The 24,875-nt window shown below is 35.2% G+C and overlaps 1 pseudogene; it reads right to left on the reverse strand.

The window, feature by feature from the left end:
- Positions 1-24,310, reverse strand: part of Add1-ps1 (adducin 1, pseudogene 1) — a 36,008-nt pseudogene extending 11,698 nt beyond the window's left edge.
- Between the last annotated feature and the right edge of the window lie 565 nt (positions 24,311-24,875).

The raw sequence follows: 24,875 nt of genomic DNA on the forward strand, positions 1-24,875 counted from the left end.
TTTTTTTTTTTTTATAATATGGAAGACAGCTAAAAGAAAACTTCCAGATAGACAAAGTGACACACAGATATAATCTTGAGAGGCAGAGGCAGGAAAATCACTGATGAAGCCAGCCTGGTGTGCACACTGAGTTCTAAGCTACCCAAGATTATGTTCTCAGTCTCAAAAGAAAAAAATTAGCATAAGGACACACTCCTTCAAAACCTTCATAAAATGTATTTAGTGGGTGCTGGATATACATATATATCACCATAACATTTTGAATGAACAGAAACTGCGATACTATAGTTGTCATGGCTCATGCTATTTTTATTCATTATTAGGATACATATAAGAATTGATTTTTTAACTTCAATATTTACTATTCACTTCTAGAACAGTGGATTTGAAACCACACATATTAGAAGGAACAGCCTATGTTTGCAATGAAGGAAAAAGCAGAACTTGTCTTAGAGGTTCTACAAGATGACTGGTTAGAACTCTGTGATTATGGAGCCTCAGAATGCTACAGACCAAGAGCCAAATTATCCTACAATATTTTTAATCTCTTTAACTGGCATTTTTGCCCAACGCTGCTTTTGACTTAACACTCTCATGACTTTCAGAAGCCTTTAAAATGTACTAACAGATTAGTAGAGTCTACCCATCCAAAAATCTAATGCCATCCAATAAGTATCTAAGACCCGGAGATGATATTTTTCCAGCATTTCAAGAACCCACCGACCAGAAGTTTCTACCAGTGTGTTTAACTAGTACCTTGATTTTTTTTTTTTTACTTTCTTCCCTTCTGTAACTATTGAAACCATGTGCAGCTCTGTTCCCAGACCCTGGTCATTCATATTTACCACAGGAATATTCTAGCATCTTTTATTCATTTTTAGGAAATGACTGTTTTGCATTGACACATGTGACATAATGTTTTATGTCTTCACTCCATGACATTTCTTAGCATTCACACTTTTCGTTTATGTGCAATTCATTGCAAAATAAAATCCCCAATTTGAAGCAGTTTTGCATTTTGAACAGCTGCTCTGTAACTTTTCCTGGGGATTCTATTTCTAGTTACCCAGGATAAAAAGGGCAATGACAGACCAAAGCAATCATTCTACCTGAGTCAAGCTTGATCAGACATTGAGTCTAGCAAGGGTTATTTACAGGAGCATTGGCAGAGAAAAGAAAGCTACATCTCAAAGAAAACGCTGCCATTCCCACTTCTACAGGAAATGTGAGTGGGCTCAATCTTGGGAGGGTCTCATATACCTACAGATCATGGGAATCACAGCTATTTCGGTACCTGGATGGTAACAGACATGTAAAAAACAGACATCGACAACATATTGTCTTTACAGTTTTTCCAGGGAATTACCAACACTAAACTAAGTAATAACACACACACACACACACACACACACACACACACACACACACACCCCACTGGTTTAATCAACAAGCTTGTCAAGAATTTTGGCATTTTTCTATTTAAATCACAATTTGTAATTCCAAATATAATAGTGTTATGATAAATAGATTTTGATTTTGTGAATCCTACAGAGGCACATATAGTTTTTGAGCTCCTATTTAAGAAAAAGTATCTGTCACAAATGTGCCAATTAATAGAGAAGGTAATATTTACCCAGAATAACAAAATTACCTGTTCACATTATTTTTTAAATCAGTCAAATATGAGAAAATTCAGGACACAGAAGGAAAAATATATTAACAATCATGCAAATACATAAATTATGTTTCATATTACAGTCTCACTAAAGGAAAATTGTATGATTTTCTATAGTCTTAATAAGAAGATAAGTTTGTATTCATTGTCATACAGCTACTCTTTCTTAGCTTAAAAGTTTTAAGGAATGTAGAATGTAAGTGTTCTGTTTCATAACTCATTATCAAAATGGTATTACATTTAAGAATTGTTACTAAACTAGAAAAACTTTTATCACATATTTGTCATTTGTCAAGTGTGTTTCAAGTTACACTGTCCACTCACAAGTGCTAAATAATCTTAGAATAGACAGACCCTGTCCTATTTGTCATCACTGTCTTAATCTTATTGATGGATGTTTGTTTTATGTTATTTTACCACGGTCAGTAAGGCACATAATGTCAATGAGAAGTTGAAAGTTAACTGCTTTCCCAATGTAGTCACATGATTCATTTCTTATTAATCTCATTATCAATAAGTTTCAGGGCCTGCATCATATTTCTATTCAAAATTAATTTTTCCTTTTTAAAAATGATTATTTTATTTATTTACATACTAAATGTTGTCTCCCTTCCCAGTTCCCCCTTGCAGAGCTCTTCACCCATTCCCCCTCCCCTTTGCCTCTGAGAGGGTGCTGCTCCCCACCCCCAGGATCCCCTTCCTTGGAGCATCAAGTCTCTACATTATTGTCCTCTACCACTGAGGCTAGAGAGGGCAGTTCTTTGCTATGTATGTGGCAGGGACCATGGACAAGCTCCTATATGCTCTTTAGTTGGTGGCTTAGTCTCTGGGAGTTCCTTGGGGTCCATGTAACTTGACACTGTTTTTCTTCTTATGGGGTTGCCAATCATTTCCATTCCTTAAGTACTTCCTCTCACTCAGTCCAATACCTGGCTGTGAATATCTGCATCTGTTTCAGTCAATTACTGGTAGAGACTCCCAGAAGGCAACCATACTAGAGTCCCATCTGCAAGGAAAACCTGCACAACATAGCATCAGTAATAGTTTCAGGGTTTGTCGCCTGCCCATGGGATGGATCTCAGGTTTGGGAAGGTCAGTGGTCAGCCATTCCCTCAATCTCTGATCCATTTTTGTCCCTGCATTTCTTTTAGACAGGAGCAATTTTGGGTCAAACATTATGTAGGTGGATTGTTGAGCTCTGTCTAAGTCCTGCAAGTGGTCTCTTAAAGTTCCATTATCTCCTCTATTGGGAATTTCACCCCAATTGAGTCCTGGGAGCCTCCCCCATCCCAGGTCTCTTGGGTATTCTAGAGATTCCCTCCACCCCTAGCTTGGCAGCTGCTTATTTCAATTAAGTCTCTTAGTCCTCCGGGCTTCTGTCTTTATGCCATCCTACCTGATCTTGCCATCCCCCACATCAAGATAGCTCCCTCCCTGTGACTCCCAGAGTTATTTTGCTCTTACTTTTAAATGGAATTGAAGCATCCTCACTTAGGCCTTCCTTCTTGTTTAACTTCTTAGGGTTTGTTAGGTTTATCATGGGCATTCTGTACTTTTTTGGCTAATATCAGTGTATCAGTGAGTACATACCATGGACGTGCTTTTGGATCTAATGAATGATCTTATATTAAGATTATTACTTCCTCATAGTTATTTTAAAAGGAAAAATTCCTGGGATGCTTTCTACAAGTTTTAACATGTAGGCTAAATTAATCTCCGAGGTTCCCAATTAAGTATACTTTTCTAGTCATTGAATTGTTCTATTTCTTTTCTAGATCATATAAAACATTTTACATAAGAAGGTGTGTTTAGAAATATATATATATATATATATAATGTGTGTATAAATGTATATTGAATGTATATTCAAAATGAAGTTTTCCAGTAGATGTTATAGGCAGGCAAATTTTATTAAAATATCCTGTATAGGCAAGAATCTCCTTTAATTAATTTCTTTGGTATTCCAGAGTTATTGATGTTTAAATTTTGAAGTGAAAACCTATAAGAAAACACATATAAATAATAATAGTTGTCTATATTTCAGTATAGAAGTATAGCTATGATGGTTTTATGTAGTAAGATATCCAGTACCTATGTTGCATTTCAAGATATTTGAAGTGGCTGTAAAGCTATAGCATTGAAGACCTACAAAAAATAGATATATATAATTTTGGGTGAATGAGTCACAGTCCAACCAAATATCAAATATTGCTTGAGCATGGAATTTTCTGTCACATAAAAATAATTAATTAAAAATTAACCAAACTTATGAGGTCTATAAGAAACAATGACGAACATATTAATATCCCATTACTTTACATATAAAATTTAAATAAAATGAATTTATGTGTTATTTTCAAAATATGGAATAAATACAGGAAGCTGTTTTTTTGAATTTTTTCAACCATTTACCTTGTAGAGAAAGTCCTTGCAGTAGATCTATGATTTTTGTGTGGATTAACGTTAAAGGATTTCCATAACAGTCCAACAAAGCAAATATTCTTTAAAATAGCCACTTTTCAACAGGAGAGAAATGCTTAATCAACATATTGTGAGGCTCTATCTATAGGGACTCCAACAACAAATTTCACTATTAAAAAAAAATCCCTTTAGAACAACAACAAAACAAAAGGTCCTCTAACATGCGCCTATATATTAGTTTTAAATTTAATGTTATCTTAAGAGGAAATATTAAGCTTGGTTAGTTATATAACTGCAGAGCACACTTTTCAGGAAAAAAAATGTGTACTTAAAGAATAGGAAATCTCACAGGGCACATTTCATCACTGTGATATAAACTCTAGGGAACATTGTTTCTACTGCTGCAGTTTTAATTTTATGTAGTGAAATCTGGTCCAGTTAAAATAGCAGCAATACAATGAGGATCGGCAATGAGGAGAGATTTTGAAGCCAGTACATAAAAACTGCCAGCATACCCTAATATATAGAACAAAAGTATATATCAGAAGATTGATTGCTTTTCTGGACATAACAATGAAGACTAGATTACATGTCTCCAACTTTATTTTATATTTCCTGTTTACTTACACATTTATCCACTTATATATTCATAAATGTTTGCTTTTAAAATCCTATTAATTAAAATAACCCCTCTCACAACAGCATTTTGTTTAGAATGGTATTATCAGAATGTTGCTGATATCAAAATTGTATCAAAATCAATGTTGCTGCTATCAAAATAGTATCAAAATCTCAACTATGGTGGCTTATCCAATCTAAACAGCCAGGCTGATGAAGAATTACTAAGTGTAGAAATATACATATTCTAAGTTACTAAGTAGATAGATGCATGCAATGGAAGAGAGCATGCACATTTCTGTGACAAGATGTGACTGGAGTTTGCCTTGATTTCTCCATATAACAGTAGCATTCAAACATAGGAACAGATGACCAGATGAACTACAGGTTCAATCCAGTGTGTGATGAGTGCAATCATTCTGTGACCCTCTAAAGAAAAACTCTGTAGTTGATGCCTTGCAGGTAGAAGGACACATTGGTGACTTATTCTCGCTGACATTGGAGTCCATTTAACTCTGGGAATGAATACCTATCAAAAAGGCATGTCTCTCTCCTTTACCTGTTTTCACATCACATTTGACATGTATGGAGACTGCAAGATTTTTCAATCATCCAACAGATCTATGTTTGTTAAACATGAGGATTGCTTAATAGCTTGTTTTGGTTGTATGCTTAACCACAAAGAATATATCCAACCCTCGATGCCTTTTGGTTTACTGTTTTGTTATTTCTACCCCATACTAAAGACCCCTGCACAGCCCTCGCTCTCTCATCGAAGCAGGCACCAGATCAGAAAAATGCACCTTTCTTTGCAACCCTGTAAAAAAGTGGAGCAAAATCACACACTATTCAAGGTTGCAGTTTCTTACTGTTCAGCTGTGCTTGTCTGTGGGTAATCTTCTAGACAGCATACCGAGTGAGGGCTTTCTAGTACTACTGAAGGTAGATTCAACATCTGCCTGCCAGGGATGAGAAACTCTGAGCCATAGACTCAGCGTTGTGCTTCTACACACCTGACCCTGTTTGCACAAAGCTAGAGTCATCTGGTGGGCATGTTTGTTAAGCTGTGTTTAGAGACCTCCATAAAGAGACTTTTCTACCTCAATATAAAGAAAATCATCTGTGCAAAGGCAGCAGGTCCTACAGAAGAGCCTCAATGCTTGTTATGCCTTTGCATGTCTGTTCCAATTGCAAGTCTCCCTTGGGGGACAAAAAAGATTCCTTGAAGGTCTGTTTTCTTGTAAGTTAGGATGAAATGCATTTAATATTCTATAACTTGGAAACAGGTTAGTCAAAATTAAATAATACATATTTCCAAAGAACAGTGTGCTCATTTGGACATCAAGTTTTTGTTTTTGTCCATCTTTTTTGATTTGCTTTTATCTGAACCATAAAATTGGCTTCCTTAAATTTCTAGGTTGGAACACAACTCTTCTGGTGATCTGAGGAGATTAACTTATTATCCTCAGTGGTAGTATCTTTTCATTCTGCTCAGTAAGATTATTTTCTTTTTTTCCTAAAATTTAGATAGATTGTTCTAGCCATACATACTTTTATTCCAAAGCTCTCTTAGGAAGTTTATACCATGTGGAGGACGGTAACTTCACTCTTCTTACCTTAGAAATGGGCATGTACATGATCACAATGCTTTGTGCTTGTACCAAAAGGAAGAAGAACTGATTAGCCTTTAACTTTAAATGTCTTCTAATTATCTTATTATCTTGATAATCAGTCTCATGCTGGCACTGTCCCCTCTAAGCAACTTTCTTTTTCTTAACGTGCATTACCATCAGCATCTTAGTTGGGTACCACTCTTAGACATAAACTCTCTTTTTTGAAAGTACAGCAATGCCTGAAGTTCAGTATTTTGGTGCTATGGTTGTAGAACAGTTATAGGTCTGACTCTGTTGCTAATGAATATACATACATACATACATACATACATACATACATACATACATGATATATACTGCATACATATATACATAATCATACATATATGTGTGTGGGTACATATATGTATATACCTATAAATTTCAAAATTATAGTTGATGAATGTTGAGAAAAATTATGAGTTGAGTATAGAACATAGTTAATATTTAAGTACATGAGCAAATACAATCAAAGCTCATGTCTTTGAGGAATGTATGGTAAAGGGAAGATTTTTCTGTAAGAAAATCTAATTTTCAATGCACTGTAAATAGTATTATTAATATTGGATTAGGTTAATGAAATAGAAACTGTGGATGGGTCATGAAATACAAGCTGAGCAATTGGTGCTCTCCTTTTGTAGAGTGTTTCCACTAAAATGAATGACTTTAGTATTGGCTTCACGAGAATGATTTATCCACCAGGGTGAGGAAAATGAATTTCATTAACTGCAAAGGCACATCCAAAACCAGAAAGTAAACGTTGAATCTAGGTTCTTATATTCTCAAAGCAATTAGTTCTTTCACCACTCCTTTACATCTTTCTAAAGTAGAAAATGTAACACATACAAAAAATCCAGAAATATTTACAACACCTTCATAGGTAGTGCTGTGGCTTTGCTTTGGATAAGGTTCAAAATAGAATAAATTGAGATGGCATATTACATCCAGGTCAAAACAGATCATAACATTATTAGTGAATGAGGCTCTCTAGGGCATAAACAAGTGAAAGGAGTTTGAAACACATGTGGTTTGATTCTATTCCAGTGCCCACGTCAGATCTAAGTATAGCTGCCAATAGGTTTTCTGGCTTTTGATGCCCATCGAAAGCATTGTCTTTGGAATCTCACTAGTCCCTGTTAATAAAGATATTGGCTCAATCAATATTAATTGAATAGCTACTTGGCACATTGTGTTCTAGGTGCTGCAGATTAATCAGGGAATGAGATGTGCCAAGTTCCTGTATTCAAGAAACATAATTGTGGGGTGAAAAGAAGATAGATAATAAATAGTCTGGTAGGTAGTAATTATTAGGAAGAAAGTTAGTTTAATAGAAGGACTGTTAAAATGTTCTATAGTTTTAGTTATAGTAAAGCTCTTTAAGGAAATGAAGGTTATGTAGAAATACATACCCAGAGTAAAGAAAATCCTGCAAATAGATGCTTGGCAGTAAATATCCTTTGGTCCTCTAGTTCTAAGTCAGTTTCATCAGAACTTTCCATTGAGACTTTCAAGGATTCCACACATGGCTAGCCTTGAATATTTGGTTTCCTCATTTATAAGTACATGTTTATGGCATTATTGAGAGCAAAAATAACATGTATCCTTATTTTCCTTGTCATTTACAGCCTCCCTGTGTGTTAACTAGCTTCTTACCAGTATTCCAAAACAAGTGAGGAAAAGAAAAGAATTATTTTGACTCAGCAGTTTCAGAAACTTCAGTTCATGGTTTTCTGCCTCCATTGCTTTGGCCCAAAGACATCATATTTGCATGTTGCAGGAGTGTGAGAAGGAGGTTGTTTGCAACACAGTGACTAAAACACAGATATAGGAAGGGATCAGGGACAAGTTATGTTTCAAAAGCATAACTACAAAAATTTACTTATTCCATTAGTACCTTATATATTACAGTTTTCACCCATTCTCACAAATAGTAACACTAGATAATGACCAAGCAATCTATACATGAGGTTGTGAAGGGCTCTTCATGAATTGTCACACTTAGCAATATGATTGTACTGATCTTCTCATCAATACTTGAATGGCTTTTTCTCAGTCTTTGTATTATGATTAATTCTGTGACTTGAAATGTCCATTATAATGCAGTAAATGATGAGCTTTGCCCTCTAAAGGCTTCACCCACCTCTTCTTGTTTTAAGATCCTTGCCTCTTCTATAAAGACTGAAATTAGTTGTTTATCTAAAATACACAAATGGAACCATGTCAAAAGGAGTCTATTTCTTTCTGTGGCCACAGTGAAGTCCTAGTTAAGAGATGAGAAAGCCATCATTAGCCAAGTTGAATTTTGTAACTTACGAAACCTTGGGTGACAGCCTGATCTAATACAAGAAATTTCCAGGTAACCTAGGCTTAAGTTACTTTGATATTAATATAGGTAACTGAATTTTAGAATGATTCTCGGCTTACTCATTTATATTGCTGCCATGAAATATAATTATAAAAAAGGCAAGTTTTGGAGAAAAGGGTTTATTTGAATTGCATTTTCATAAGATGGTTCAGAATCAAAGGCAGTCAGGACAAGAACACAAACAGGGTAGAAATCTGTCAGCAGAATCTGATGCAGAAGCCATGAAAGGATGCTCCTTACTGGCTTTCTCAGAGACTTTTTTAAAAATTGGTTATTTTATTTATTTACATTTCAAATGTTATCCCCTTTCCAGTTTCTCCTTAGCAAATCCCCTATCTCTTCCCCACGCCCCTGATTCTATGAGGGTGTTCCTCCACCCACTCACTGCTCTAGCCTTCCTTATGCTGGGTCCTTGGGCCTCCACAGAACCAAGGGCTTCCATTCCCATTGATGCTAGATAAGGCAATCCTCTGATACATACGCAGCTGGAGCCATGGAACACAGGGCTTCCAGCCCAGTGATCGAACTGTCCACAATGGGCTGGAATCTTAGCCATAAATCACTAATTAAGGAAATCTACAAGCTTCCCTACAGCCAAATCTCATGGAGGCATTTTCTTAATCAAGGTTCCCTTGTCTCACATAACTTTAGCTTGTGTCAAGTTAATATAACCAGCACAATTGTCAATGAAGGATCAGACTCTCTTCAGATAATGCATGTTTCCTCTAATGGATATTAGTTCTCAGGAGTTAAGTGATTATAGTGTTTTAATTTTGGAATGTACACTAAGACCCTAAGTCGTCAGCCTTCGATCATCGCCTTAGTTTTGATTGTATGAGTGTGTGTGTGTGTGTGTGTGTGTGTGTGTGTGTGTGTGTGTGTCTGCTTCACCTTCATATGTTATAGAATGAAAAGACAGGGAAAAAGAGTGAAAAGGGGATGGTCATTGAAGCAGTCTGAATGCTTATACTATTTACTAGGTATATAAACTTGAAAGAAATACATGATAAATTGATAAAAACTGATAACATAATTCTACAAGCATGGCCAAATGGAATATTTTTATTGTTGTTATTATTATTGTCGTTGTTGTCATTGTTGTTGTTATTAGTTTAGAGTGGGCTCACAATATAGCATTCGCTGGTCGATAATTTTCTAAGTAGTCCAAACTTACTTCTAATTTATATGTATGCACCTGCCTGGATTAAAGTTGTGCAACACCATATCATGCTGAGCCCAGATAAATCCTTATAGAGCTCTGCAGAGTTCTGTTGTATTCTTTCATTTAGACTATATCTGGTTGCTAAAAGTGTCCATGCCCTACTGCCTGCCCCATCTAGATAAAAGCCAATACTTTCTCAATGTAAGCAACATTACTAAACACCAAATCTTTTATACTCACTAGAAAAGAGGTATATGAAAAGTGACAAGGGCTAAGTTACACCTTTCCTTTCAGCCCATCAATCTTTATGTATTTTGTAATCTTAGTTTTATAAAACCATTCCTTATAGAAACACTAAAAATTTCCTAAGCTTGCACATTTCTGGTTTTCTTTTTTTTTATTTTTGTTATATAGACTTCCTCTCTGGTTATTCAAAGTATAACATGACGCTTTGTCTATAAGAAAGGCTCCTGAACTATTGATAAGACATTTGTTTCGAGCTGATCTTTGCCAGAGTCAGAATTAATTTGTACAGATAATCTTTCCTGCTTATATTTTATATCCACACTTGTTAATGGAAGGAATAATCCCCAAAACATCAAAATGAATGAGAAGTGACTATTGACCACAGTTGTATTGTGTTCTCAGCAATTAAGCTAGGCAAGTCTTGCTTTTAATTATAATGCAACTTGATATTGTTTCATATATTTTTGATTGATTATAATTTCTGATTTATACTCGGTATGCTGGCTTTGTTATAACTAAGTAAAAAAGTTAAATTAGTTGAGAAAATCACAATGATTCGTTCTTTGAGTAATGGTTTATATTATCTTCAACTATTATCCTTTAGCAAATGGGAAAAATAAATAAGTTTGCAATCATTTCAAGAATAGAATCTTACAAAGTAGTATAATTATACCACAAGTAATTAATATAACATATTTACAAATGTACCTTTAACATTTGTTTTAGATTATTTTTCACCAAAACACATGTTAACATAGCAGCATTTTATATAGTTTTACTCCATTTGAAGAGTATTTGTTCATGGAAGACAAATACTAGGAAGATTAATATGACAATATTTAAGTAAAAATTGCTTCTTAAATCTTTGTTCCTTTAAAAAGTTGTACTCTTGAGATCTGAGAATTTTCAAAAGTGACATTAAAAAATATTACATGCTGTCACAAATTATCCCAACACCAACTGGGAAATATATAAATGTTTACATAAGGAACTTGGAAATAAACTACTCAGATTTTTAAAAAATATTTCTGTTAATGATTTAAAACTATAGACATAGTCAATTTATTCTTCTCAATTGTAATTGATATGGTAAAATGTGTGTTTCTGATAGCTAAGTGGTAAAGTACCATAAGTTTATTTTCAGGATTCAAATGATTCAAATCTATAAAACTTTAAGTTCTAGATAAAAACTATCACTTTTTTTTAATTAACTAAACAATTTCACTCACATGCCAGTAGAGAGTATTCAAAAAGGATCTTCTGTTTTTTGGTTCTCCATTTTGCCCATACTTGATGTTTTGCCTGTATTTTAATTTGCATATTTAACTTTAAAAAATGCCTAAGCTATACCATGAGCCACTTGTGATTTCTACTACACCTAGTTAGATCGGTTTCCTTAAGAACAACTTTTTTTCTCATTCTATCTTCAAATATCAATTAAAATTTGTTTTAATTCACCAGGAGGGGAACATGTCTTCTCAGAATGCCAAACTTTAATTGAACAGGTGATTGTTGCTTGAAATTTATAAATGATATATGTGTAATATATTTAACTCATTCCTGCATTTCTTCAACTTCTCCTTCACCCATACACCTTCCCAAATTATGTCCTCCTTTTCTTTATTATTCACACACATTTACAGTCTTTCTGTCTCCACTTCCTTGATGTTCCTTGAGCCTTAGGAGTTCTTAAGGATTGTATTGTAGATGTATTGACTAGAGCTGAACAACCCACAGTGGGTTGTTCTCTGTTTCTCTCAGTTGGAGATTTCTCTACTGGCTTTTGCCTACTGGAAAAAGAAACTTCCTTCATAAAGTATGTTAGCTACCTTATCTGAGGGTATCAGGATCAGCACTAAGAAAACTCATAAAAATTATACTTGTTTAGGAAACCAGCAGAGATAAAGAATGGAAAAAGCAATGACCTATACTCAAACCTGCCCAACAACTCAAGGATGTGTCTCATGGATGATTCTGGGGATTTAACTAAATGGTCAGCTTTTGCGGAGAGCACTGTAACCTAAGTGGTATAACTCCATTTCATACACACACACACACACACACACACACACACACACACACACACACTTATTCACATAGACATACACATTTTAAGTAAACATAAAATAATATGTTACGACTCCTCAAAACTTCTTCAAATGTCCTTAGTGTCTCTCTGTATTGACATCTCTCACCAGGTAAGTCACTTTCTGTCCATTTTCCCATATCACTATTAATCCATCTTTGTCCACTACGTACTTCTTTGATATCCTTCCAAATCTTTTCATTTTTCTTGTATCTGTTGTTCCTCCAGATGATATAGAGACAAATCCATCTTATAACCCATGGCTCCATCTGCATTTCCAAAAGTCTGTGAGCACCAGGGATATCCAGATGAGACCCCTGTCATACCTTCCAACTCCCTGCTTACCAATTCATCCTGGGGCACAACCAGCAAGAGGTATCCTATCCCCTAAGTTCCATCTTCATGCCCATAGCTTTGCCTGCATTCTGGGAGGCCTGCCAGTATACAGACAATTGGGTAGATCCCTTCCCCAGGCCCCTTGTCTTCCAAGATCCCATGAGAAACCTCCAGCAGCAGAAAATTGGGCCTTGTGTACTTTAATCCATTTTCTGGCCCACAACCGTGCCTACATTCCTGGAGGCCTGCTGGCATCAAGGATATGCAGATGGCTGAAGAGTAATGTAAGAACACAATCAACAGTTGGCAGAGCAATATGGCAATGTCACAGCCCAGATATCCTATATAGTAAACCCATGATGTCCTAACACAAACAAAGCAAAAGGAAATGACCTTAAATCCAATCTTATAAAGATGTTAAAGGCCTTTAAAGAAAAAAATGAATAAATTACTCAAGAATCACAGGGAAAATACAATCAAATAGGTGAAGGAAATGAATCAAGAAGGAAAATGTAAATAGAAACAAAATGTAAAAAGAAAACACAAACTGTGGAGCTCCTGGAGATGGAAAACCTAAGTGAACAGGAACTACATTTGCAAGCATCATTAACAGGGGGAAAAAGAGATAGAGGAGAGAAACTCATGCATTTAAGATACTTTTGAAGAAATCAATATATCTGTCAAAATGGTAAAGCTAAAAAGTTCCTGTCTCAAAATATACAGGGAATATGGGACAGTACGAAAAGATCAAACCCAAGAAAAATAGACATAGAGGAAGGAGAAAATTCTCAACTATAAGGCCCACAAAATATTTCCAATAAAAACCATAGAAGAAAATATCCCCAACCTAAAGAAAATGATACTATAAACTGACAAGAAGGTTACAGAAAGCCAAATAGTTTGAACCAAAAAGGAAAATCAAAATACTAAATGTACAGAAAAAAGAAATAATATCAAAAGTTTAAAGGGAAAAGCTTAAGTAACATAAAAAGATGGACCTATCAGAACTACATCAGCCTTCTCAACACAGACTAGACAGAAGGACCTGGGAAAATCTCTTGCAGATTCTAAGAGACCATAGATGTCAGGCCAGAATATTATACCAGCGGCACTTTCAATCACTACTGATGGAGAAAATAAGATACTCCATGACAAAATCTAATTTAAATATTTCCTACCCACAAATGCAGCCCTACAGAAACTCTAATAAACTGAAGAAAATACAAAAAAAATAATAATTTCACTGCCAAAACAAGAGGAACACACACACACACACACACACACACACACATCCTTGTTTTTGCACACACACTGCCTTCACCAATGTCAAAATAATTCAATTTAACAGTCATTGGTAATTAGTATCTCTCAAAATGAATGGACTCATCACATTGTCAGATTTACTATTAGTAAAATGACAATATTACCGCCTTGTCTACAGTCTGCAGGAGTTGTTGGAAAGAGTGAATAGGATGAAAGATTTAGAGGTTCAACATGATTAAAGGATTTTTAAAATATACCTAAGTATTTTAATGTGCTGATGTTGACTATCAAATATGTGAACCCATACTTCACTTCCTGTACACAAGTTTTCTTTATGTCACAAACTGACATCTTTTTTACAATGCTTTATATTATAGTAACCTACCAATTATCAATTTCTATGGTGATGCAGGCTACATCACTTCTAAAGTTTTTGATCTTGGTGACATAAATTTGAATCATATAAGGCTTAACAAACATTTGGGAATAAATAGTTGTCTCTTCACTGTTCTAATTTGTACATGTTTTGACATAGTACAAGGTTTTACAAATAAATCTATTGTTCAGACTTGGAGGATAAAGTTTCTAACAGAGGAAGTTCAATCAAACTAGGTAAACAATAGCAAGATTGTTTTGAATAAAATCAGGCAAAAAGTCACATGTAACCATGGGTAGAAATACTCAAAAAATTTGGTGAACCCTAATCAAAGAAGTTTTAGTAAATTTGACTCTCAGTAGGCAAAACAGAAAGATTTCCTAGAGTGGGAAATAAGGTGATTTAAATAAACATTAGGAAATTTTTAGTACACCAAGAAATATACAGACCTATGTTAAGATTAACTTCCTAAAAAAGATTATTTTCTTGAAGGTAGTTAAGATCAATATAATGGGATAGAGTAGTATTCTGTATTTTTGGCTAATTTCTGAAGCATTCCCTTTGATATAATGATTTTTATCTTACAGTATTTTGTACACCATAGAGTATACTTACCTTACTGTTACAGTTGATCTTTGAGAATTAAGAAAAACTAACATAAAATAATAAAAATCAGTCAACAATAAAAGAAGGCAAACTACTTTTAAATGGACCAATAAGCAAAGGCTTGTTTGTTGCTGCATTCTAGACTATAGAAAACAGGGGACTATTTAAAATGTAGTAGTCCGTAGTTGTCATCCAATATTTTCTCCCATGTTGTGTAGCCTCTTATACCCAACCGTGATTACACCACCTTCATCAGTAGTTGCTGCTGTTAGAAGCTTTGTCAGCATCTTCAATGTCAGCTGGATAAAAAGTTCTACATTCATCTCAAAAAACTATCTTTCATGTTGAAGTCTTATTATGCAGCCTGAAAATATATTCTGAATCAACTCTGAAAAGAAGAGAGCTTAAATACTTGACAGCAGTTATATAGTCAATGCAGGCCATAATTTCTGTTTCAAAAACCATGTGTGCAAGCTGATTTTTTTCATCTGTAGCAAGAGTTTTAGGGCCAGATTTTCAAACAAGCATTTGTGTGTATAAAATGGGTAATTGCACACACAAATGGACAATTTTGTATGCAATTATCCATTTTGCATACACAATTATATGCTTCTGAGGGTATAACACATGTACATGCGATTTAGTAAGCCTACACATTACACCTTCCTTTGAAAATCTAGTCCCTATTGTAGGTTTATTGTAGAGAAAAGAAAAATGTGGTTCTTAAAAAAATTCAGTGACATTATATTTCCATGGATCATCCCTTTCCTTCAACAGTCTTTCTACCTACTCAGTTATCATCCGAGACATCCAAACAATCTGTTTATATATGAATGCTAAACAGAAGTACTGTTTTATTGTATAAATGAAGAAATCAAGGTGTATCAGTTCAGCTGCTTTGAATGTTATCCACTATCCATTTAAGTTCCGTGATAACTGATTCCACCTGTGAGCTCTAATACCATTCTTAACCGTTAATGAGTGCCTATGGTAAAGGGGATATACACAAATACTAATTGTGCTCTTCAAGGTGTGACTAATTCCAAGCTTATTCCCACTTATTTACTGAGAAAAAAAAACTTGCACTGCTTCCTTTTTCCAGCTTATATCTGGTAAGAGAGTAAGTTTTATTAGGAGGGCTTGTTCACCTGGAAAATTCCTATGTCATTGTCAAAACAAGAGAATAAAATGTTCACTCACTTCACAAGAGCAAATTGTGTCTGAGTTCATAGCAAGCATGCTTCTGAGAAAGTTGATTTGACTGATAGTTTTCTGGTTATACCTTTGGCTTTCTTATGAAACCGAACACTGTCTTCTTTATGGCCTTGCTAGCCCCAAAAGAAGGCAAACACGTTGAAATATTTGTTGTTGTATTTCAATTGTGCTGCCCTTTCCTATCCCTGATTGACTTGCTACCTGTATAGCAGGCCATTTTGTGCTCTGTGCTGACAGTATTGCAGAAGTAGAAAGCTTAAGATTTTCTTAGAGCAGGAAAGAACATTATCCCTCCATGATTGTGTCTGAAACCTGTGAATTGTGTATTAAAACTCCTCTGGATAATTTGAAGTGAGCTTTTCATTGAACTGTTAGTTTAGACTAGTAGAAACCTGGCAAAGAAGCAGCAAGAGTATCAGTCGCAGAAAGTCATTAGTTAGAGATAGCAAGGAATAGCATTAGACAGAATGAGTGACCTAACATTGAGGCAAAGAATTGCTTCCTGAGTGAAAACAATGATTTATTTGCTTTGAGCAAAAGTGTGTGTGCGTGTGCGTGTGCGTGTGCGAGTGTGTGTGTGTGTGTGTGTGTGTGTGTGTGTGTGTGTGCGCTTGTGCGTGCAAATACAATCATACCTTTGTGGCCAAACCCTATGAAGAACCTGACTCTGCCAATAGTATTTATAATTTCTTTAAAACTAGTTAAAGCTGAGACAGAACTCTAGGAATAAATCACATGCTGCTCATTACTCTAAATCCTTTCATCATGAGTGTGGTTACTGCTATGTTTAATAAATTGTGTTTCTTTAGCTACTTTTATCTTAGGATCCCTGTGTGCTTTATAAATATTCCTCCTCTTAGAATGTCATCACAAAGATGTATCTGTGTTCATGTAACTTAAACAAACTCCAAATGATTGGATAGTCTACAGTAGATCACGAAGTATCGCACAATCAGTTATATCAGAAAATTTTGTGAAATGATTTACTCTAATTATGCATATGTAACCATAATATGAAAAACATGTCAGTCAAGTACACATTGCTGTACATAATACAGGTAAACAATACAAGCTATAACCATCCCCCAAAATCTTAGTCATGAATTGATTTCAAAACAAAATCTTCAGTACTTAACACCTAAGAAAGCCTTTTAGACCCAGTCTCCTAATTGCAATGATCTAGAAAAGCTCTGTAAATATGTTTATCAAGTTAGTTTATCAAGATTCAGACTTTTGAACAACAAAATTTGACCAAATATTTTACCATTTACTTATATTTGTCTAGGACTTTGTATCATAGTTTATTCTTATCAAACTCCCTATTATCTTCATGTGCATATTAGATAGGTCTTGGTCTTACAGCAATCATTTTGTTTAACTGTCTAATGAACCAGAAGTCTTCAACTAGGATGCCTCTAAGTCATTTACCAAAGTGCAATATGGATACTATTTTCATAAATTGAAAATAGCTTTTACAAGTCTAAGTTATGAGAGTTAAGGAAAGTAATCTTGGCTGACATATTAGAAAATGCATTTCCTTAATATTCTGTAATGTGGAGTTCAGAGTTAAGAATTCACACACAGATGTTTTGTTCCATACTCAAGTTGTACTTTTGCATGCCACTAAGCATACAGTTATCTCCATAGCACATAAATTTGTAATTTTTAGCATATACTACATGCTGAAATATTTATATACAAGTAGGCCCTGGGAACACATAGCTTTTACCCTTGGTGAGTTGTTATAAATGAATATGCAAGATCATATACACATATGCAAATGGATTCTGACTCTTCTGCTCCCCCTATCTTCACCAAATTTCTTTTATATGGGAGGCAATTCAGTTTAAAAGTGGATGCGTTCAGAGTTTTTCCTTCTGCCCCATTTCTACAAACCATTCTTTCCCCATGTAACAATTTCCACTTGGACAAGTTTCTCATCCTGTTAATGCCTTGTGCATTTCCTTTATCCGAGCAGTCTTTCTGGCAAGCAGTTTGCTCCTCGAAGCAGCTTCTTTAAGCTCAAAGAAGTTTGAGCTGTAACGCAAAAAGAGCTTTCTTTCATCCAAGAAACCATCAAGGAAAACGCATTTTAAGGAAGTGTAAACTCACAAGTAAGCTTATAAAAAAGGGCTAGTCTATTTAACTCCAGAAACGACAACAGACAACGCCTTCCGGGTTTTGATGACATTGAAATGTCCATGCCCTGAGGATTTCATTTATTTTGGTAATGAAAACACTGCTTTGAGACTTCCACACTGTTTGCATTAATCACACCTACCACAACTTGTTTTAAGATAATATTGTTTTGTTTATGCTAAGATGATCTAATTAAAAATTGACTGTAATTTTGCCTGGGAAACTTTGGGGGAATTTAATGCATAATCAGAATTCAACAGATAATATCCTCATCAGTGAATGAGAGTAAGACCTTAACCGAAGGCCAAAAACAAATTACCCAATCACCCATCAGACAGCAGAAGGAGAAGATTTAAGTGTGTATTTAACTGGAACGCATGTATTTTGCAGGCTCACTAGATGCAAAATCATGTAGAACAAGACATCACCAAGCTATTTGAAAATGAAGCAGTACTTTACTTATCTTGGGATTTAGGCATGTTTATGAAATGGGAGAAATAGCTCAGGATAACCCCTCTCTTTTCAAATTTTGTATCCTGGACCGATTTTAGAATTTTTGGAAGTGAAGAACAAAGATCTCCTTTTGCTGAAGGATACATATTTTTCAAGGTTATGGTTTTATTGTGCCCATTTGTTGTAGTGGTGGTCTGTTTATGAGGGGAGACTAAGGTCGAATGGCTGTGCATCATTAAGACAGGGATGATGAAAGGAGGAGCAAAATACATTCATCAGCAAAGCAATATATAAATGAAAGAAAATTTACAGAGGAGAGCATGGGGCAATGAGGGACAAAATGTCCACAGCCTCTCAATCAAAGACAGATAATATGCCTTCTGACTCTCTCAATTATTTGCACCCCTATGCCATTCACAGACACTCATTTTTCCCTCTCCATTTATTTTAATTAAACTAAACTAGAGTCCTTGTCTTTTAATTGCCATTAACATTTTGTTGGCTTTCCTGACCCTAAGACAAAACATCCTTAATGTCAGCAGTGATATCCCTTTTATTTAGCTTCCAGTCTGTTCATTTGTAACATCTGTAGTATCAGGAAGATCAACATACTATTTTCTGTCATTGAAAAAAAATAAAAGAATGTATCTGTTTTTTTAAATTTATTTATTTTTTACAATCCAGATTTATTCTCATCCCTGTCTACCTTCCCACTGTTCCACATCCCACACCTCCTCTCTGCACCCACCCTTTCTCCACGAGGTTGTCCCCATCCCACCCACCCCAACAGACCTCTAAACTTCCTGGGGCTTCCAGTCTCTTGAGGGTTAGATGCATCTTCTCTGATTGAACCCAGAACCGGGAGTCCTCTGCTGTATATGTGTTGGGGGCCTCATATCAGCTGGGGTATGCTGCCTGGTTGGTGGTCCACTGTCTGAGAGATCTTGGGTGTCTGGGCAAATTGACACTGCTGGTCTTGCTACAGTGTTGTCCTCCTTCTCAGCTTCCCCCAGCTTTTCCCTAATTCAACCAGAGGGGTCAGCAGCTTCTGTTCATTGGTCGGGTGCACATATCTGCACCTAACTCTTTCTGCTGCTTGTTGGGTCTTTGGGAGGGCAATCATGATAGGTTCCTTTTTGTGAGCGCACCACAGCCTCATTAATGGAGTCAGGTTTTGGGGCCTTCCCTTGAGCTGGATCCCACTTTGGACCTGTTTTCTGTACCTTCTTTTTCTCAGTCTCCTCTCTATTTCGATCTCTGCATTTCTTTTAGACAGGAAAAATTACAGGTCAGAGTTTTGACAGTGGGATAGCAACCCCATCCCTCACATGATGCCTTGTCTTTTTCTTGGAGGTAGACTCAACAAGTTCCCTTTCCCCACTGTAGGTTATTTCATCTAGGACCCCCACCCCTTTGAGTCCTGAGAGTCTCTCACTTCCCAGCTCTCTAGTACATTCTAAAGAGGCCTCACAACCTCCTTCCTCCTGAGGTCATCTGTTTACATTCTTCTGCTGGCCCTCAGGGCTTCAGTCTTTTCTCCCAATCCAATACCAGATCCTGTTCCCCTGTCCTCCCAAACCCAATCCCTTTCCCTCCCCTGTCCCTCCATCCTTCCCCCTTTATGGTTTCTTTCTTTTCCCTCTCAAGTGGGACTGAGGAGTCTTCACTTGGACCCTTCAGCTTGTTGACCTTTTTGATTTATGCGCCCTGTATCTTGGATACTCAGTAATTTATTTGTACTTTTTGGCTAATAACCACTTATTAGTGAGAACATACCATGCATGTCCTTTTGGGTCTGAGTTACTTCACTCAGGATGATGTTTTCTAGTTCTGTCCATTTGCCTGCAGAACTCAGGATGTCCTCGTTTTTAATAGTTGAGTAGTATTCCATTGTGTAAATGAACAATATTTCCTATATCCATTCTTCTGTTCTGGGACATCTGGGTTATTTCCAGCTTCTTGCTATCACAGATAAGGCTGCTACGAATATAATGGAATATGTGCCTGTCTGGCATGTTGGGGCATCTTTTGGTTATATTTCCAAGAGTGGTATTTCTGGGTCTTTTGGTAGGTCTATTTCCAATTCTCCAAGGAATCTCCAGATTGTACTCCAGATTTGTTGTACTAGTTTGCAATCCCACCAGCAACGGAGGAATGTTCCTTTTTCTCCACATCCTCGACAATATGTCTTGTCACCTGAGGTTTTGATCTTAGACATTCTGACTGGTGTAAGGTAGAATCTCAGGGTTGTTTTAATTTGCATTTTTCTGATGACTAAGGAATTTACTCAAGAAAAAAATTAAAGATCTCAGAAAATGGAGATGCTCATGAATTGACAGAAATAAAATAGTAAAAATGCCCATCCTACCAAAGGTAATCTACAGATTCAATGCAATCCCCATCAAAATCCCAACACAATTCTTCAAAGACATGGCAAGTGCAATTTTCAAATTCATCTGGAGAGGTAAAAAACCCAGAATAGCTAAAACTGCTCTTAACAATAAAAGAACAGCTGAGGGGAATCACCATCCCTGTCCTCAAGTTTACTCTAAAGCAATAGTGATAAAAACTGCAAGGTATTGTTACTGAGACAGACAGATTGATCAGTGGAGTAGAACTGAAGACCCAGAAATAAAACCACACAATTATGTACAGTTGATCTTCGACAAAGAGGCTAAAAATATACAATAGACAAAAGAAAATATCTTCAATAAATGGTGCTTATATAACTGGATGTCTGTAGAAAAATGAACATAGGCCCATATTTATCACCATGCACAAAACTCAAGTGCAAATGAATCAAGGACCTCAAGAAAAAAACAGATGCACTGAATCTAAGAGAAGAGACATTGGGAAAGAGCCTTGAACTCATTGGCACAGGTTTTGTAGACAGAACTTCAATGGTTCATGCTCTAAGACGAAGAATTGATAAATGGTACCTCTTGAAACTGGAAAGCTTTTGTAAGGCAAAGGACATAGTTAATAAGACAATTTAGCAACCTACAGACTGGGAAAATCTTCACTAACTACACATCTGATAGAGGGCTAATATCCAAAATATATAAAGAACACAAGAAGATAACCATCAAAAAACCAAACAACCCAATCAAAAAAAATGGGTTGAACTAAACTGAGAAATTCACAACAGGGGAATCTCGAATGGCTGAGAAGCACCTAGAAGAAACATATCTATTTCTTTTCTGCACAATATATTCAAAATTTAGCCTTTATTGTATAAAGCCAACATTGCTTTACAGTTTCAAGTGACTGAGAGTCCTGTGAATATTCTGTAATTGCTTTATCTTCATAGCTCAGTATTTTTATACCATTTTTTCAGTTAAGTTGCTTTGTCACACAACTTGTGAAATAATTTTGTATGAGCAAGTAAAATGAAGAGAGTTAGATGTATGAAAGCTTTGCTTCCATTTCTACCACAAAATTTATAACCAAAGCCACTTTTTCTCATAGAGAATCATTCTTCTAGAATGCCTAATAATGAACAATTATTTCAAGGTGTGTTTCCTTTCTTCATCTTTATAAAATACCATATATAAAGCAAAGTTGTTAGAATCTCAACACCATGGATATTTTCATGATGACCCAAATATAAATAGAATTGAAATGAAAAGCTTTAATGGCAACAAATCCAAAATGAGCAAGGTAAAACTTTTGTGCTGAATACTCCAGCAAGTATTTACAATGTAAATGCTATGGGTTTTTCTAGGTCATTTGGCATTATGTGAGAAACTACCATTCTGACGCCATATGGTGAAGCATCAATATCTACACAGACAGGTAGGCCACAGTCAAAATGTGTTAGAATCCTTGAGGATATTAGTTATCTTCTAGTCAATGAAAAAGTGGTGTGACATTCATTTTTCCTGTAAAATCATTCATTTTCTTATAAGAGTTTTTTTTTTAAACCTAGTTGCTATGTGAAGGTTGCTTTAAATTTACTAAAGTAGACTTAACAGAAATAGAAGATACATAATTCTATGTATATAGAAGTGGTATATATTTATCTGAAGAATATAATACATATTTTAAATTTAGCACATAAATGGTATAGGAGTATTCATATACTTTGAAGCGAAATTAATCAACTAAGCTCTAAACAATGGGATTAGAATTTCTTGCTGAAAATACAACACTGGTGAAAAAGATATATCTGGGGTACAAATAATAATATCCAAACATTTACATTGCTTTCAGAGTTATTTTCAATATCTTTAACCTGGAAGAGCTTTCTATAATTTAGCCAGAATGAGATATTACTTTCAAAGGCTGTATATATGTTTAATTGGAATTTATTTAAAGAAACAAAATCTTTATAGTAGAATAACAATATCAAGGTTAAGAATTAGTCTTAGTTGGTCAATTCCTATGACTTAGATATGTGTTTATTCACTTATCCATTTATTATTTTGACTGTAGCTTTGCTTAATTTTAAGTAATATTAATCCGTTTTCCTTTTTGTTCATTAATATTCTGCAAAGTTATATTTGATGTGAGATATTTAAGGCTGGAGACATGACTCAGTGGTTAACAGCATTTGTGCTTTTCTGGAGACCCAATGATGGGTACTCAGTAACTGCTTCTGGAAAATCTGATATATCTGTCTTGTTTCTCTGGGCACATGAACTTACAGTCACATACCAGTCTACCCCAAATCATAATCAGCACTAATAAAAATAAATCTTAAAATGGAAAATACTTTAAATTAATCACCCCACTCTTTAATTTCCATTGTAATTCAAAGTAGTGGTGGGCTTTCAGAAGACTGAACACCAGGAAGTTCTGTGAAATTTTTACCAATTTTATTGAGTTCTTCAATTATATTTACTACTTTCATATATGGTTAATTGTCCAAATACAGGTAGAAACCAGTGTAAAACCAGTCACAGGCATTCTTCCAGTGTTACCCAGTATGTGCATAAAGGTGTTGAAAACAAATGAAGAAAGGTATGATGACCCTCCCAAAAAGCCTTACTTGTGATATTTTAATGCACAACCATTTTCAAATAATCTTGACTGTTATAAATTATTTATTGTATCTATATATAATGAAGTAATCTGCTTTTTAAAGGTGTAGCTAGCTTTCATCTTTATCCTTTTTTTTTTTTTTTTTGCCTTATCCTAATCAAAACGCTGGGTTACTATGTAGAAAACCATATATCAATATCAACATTTTCTGATAAAAGGTAACAGAGAAGAGGAAGTTACAGAGTAATAAATTTAAAAAAGAAGAAATAAAATGGGCATGGTAGAGAAGCTGAGAAGCTGATATAGATAGTGAGGGAAAAGGATTAAAATCACAAGTTTAATGCTTTCTTGGGATACAGTGCGTTCAAGTCTATCTTGAGCAATTTCTTGTGACCTGAAGGTGTATGTTTATATTTAAATAATATTACACTGATTTGGGTATGTGACATTGTCTAGAAGGCTGTAAGTCAGCAAGAAATGGCTGAAGTAAAGTTTTTAGGAAAAGTAAAAGTAAACCATCAGGTAATCCACTTATGTGTGATTATATATATGTGGACTTTAAGTCAGACGTGAGTACCTTTCCTTGTGCTGCCTATGAAGGGATCTGCATGTGTGCTTGTACCCGTCTTCATGATAGTAAATGAACATGTCTGATTTGCCTATGACCCTCGAAGTTCTCTTCAACCTCTCAGTCTCTTGTGAACTCTCCTTCATCCCTGCTATCTGAGCTTGAACCTCATAGAACCAATTACAAAAGAAAGAGAAAAGAGGACTGCAAATATTACCCAGAAATAAAGTAATTGTCTGATATGCCTAATATGCATAAATCTCTAGGTTCTGTACCCAGCATCACACAAAAATTAAGAACCGAAGGAAAGCAGTTAATAACTTTCTGAGTTAATTGCTTTATATGTCACAATTATTAGAATACCTAATTATATATACACACATAAATCACCCAGCAAAACTAGAGAATAGCTGAATAGTGTGATAAAATTGGTATTTGGGAGTATTTTACCCAATAACACACAATTTCCAAGCATCTACAAACCTAACTGAAGAAATTCAAATTAATGTAATCACAAGGTGTGTGTTCTTTGATAATAATGAAATCAAACTACAAATCAGTAATATAAAGACAAAGGGTAGATGTTGAAACAACTAGTAACTGAATAACTCATTTCAACACAATCCCTGAATCAAAGAAATAATAGCAAAATCAAAAAATATTGTGACCTGAATAAAACAAGAATCCACTTAATAAAATACATAGAATGCA

Source organism: Rattus norvegicus, chromosome X, assembly GCF_036323735.1.
Source record: "Rattus norvegicus strain BN/NHsdMcwi chromosome X, GRCr8, whole genome shotgun sequence".
In the NCBI taxonomy this organism is placed as follows: domain Eukaryota; kingdom Metazoa; phylum Chordata; class Mammalia; order Rodentia; family Muridae; genus Rattus; species Rattus norvegicus.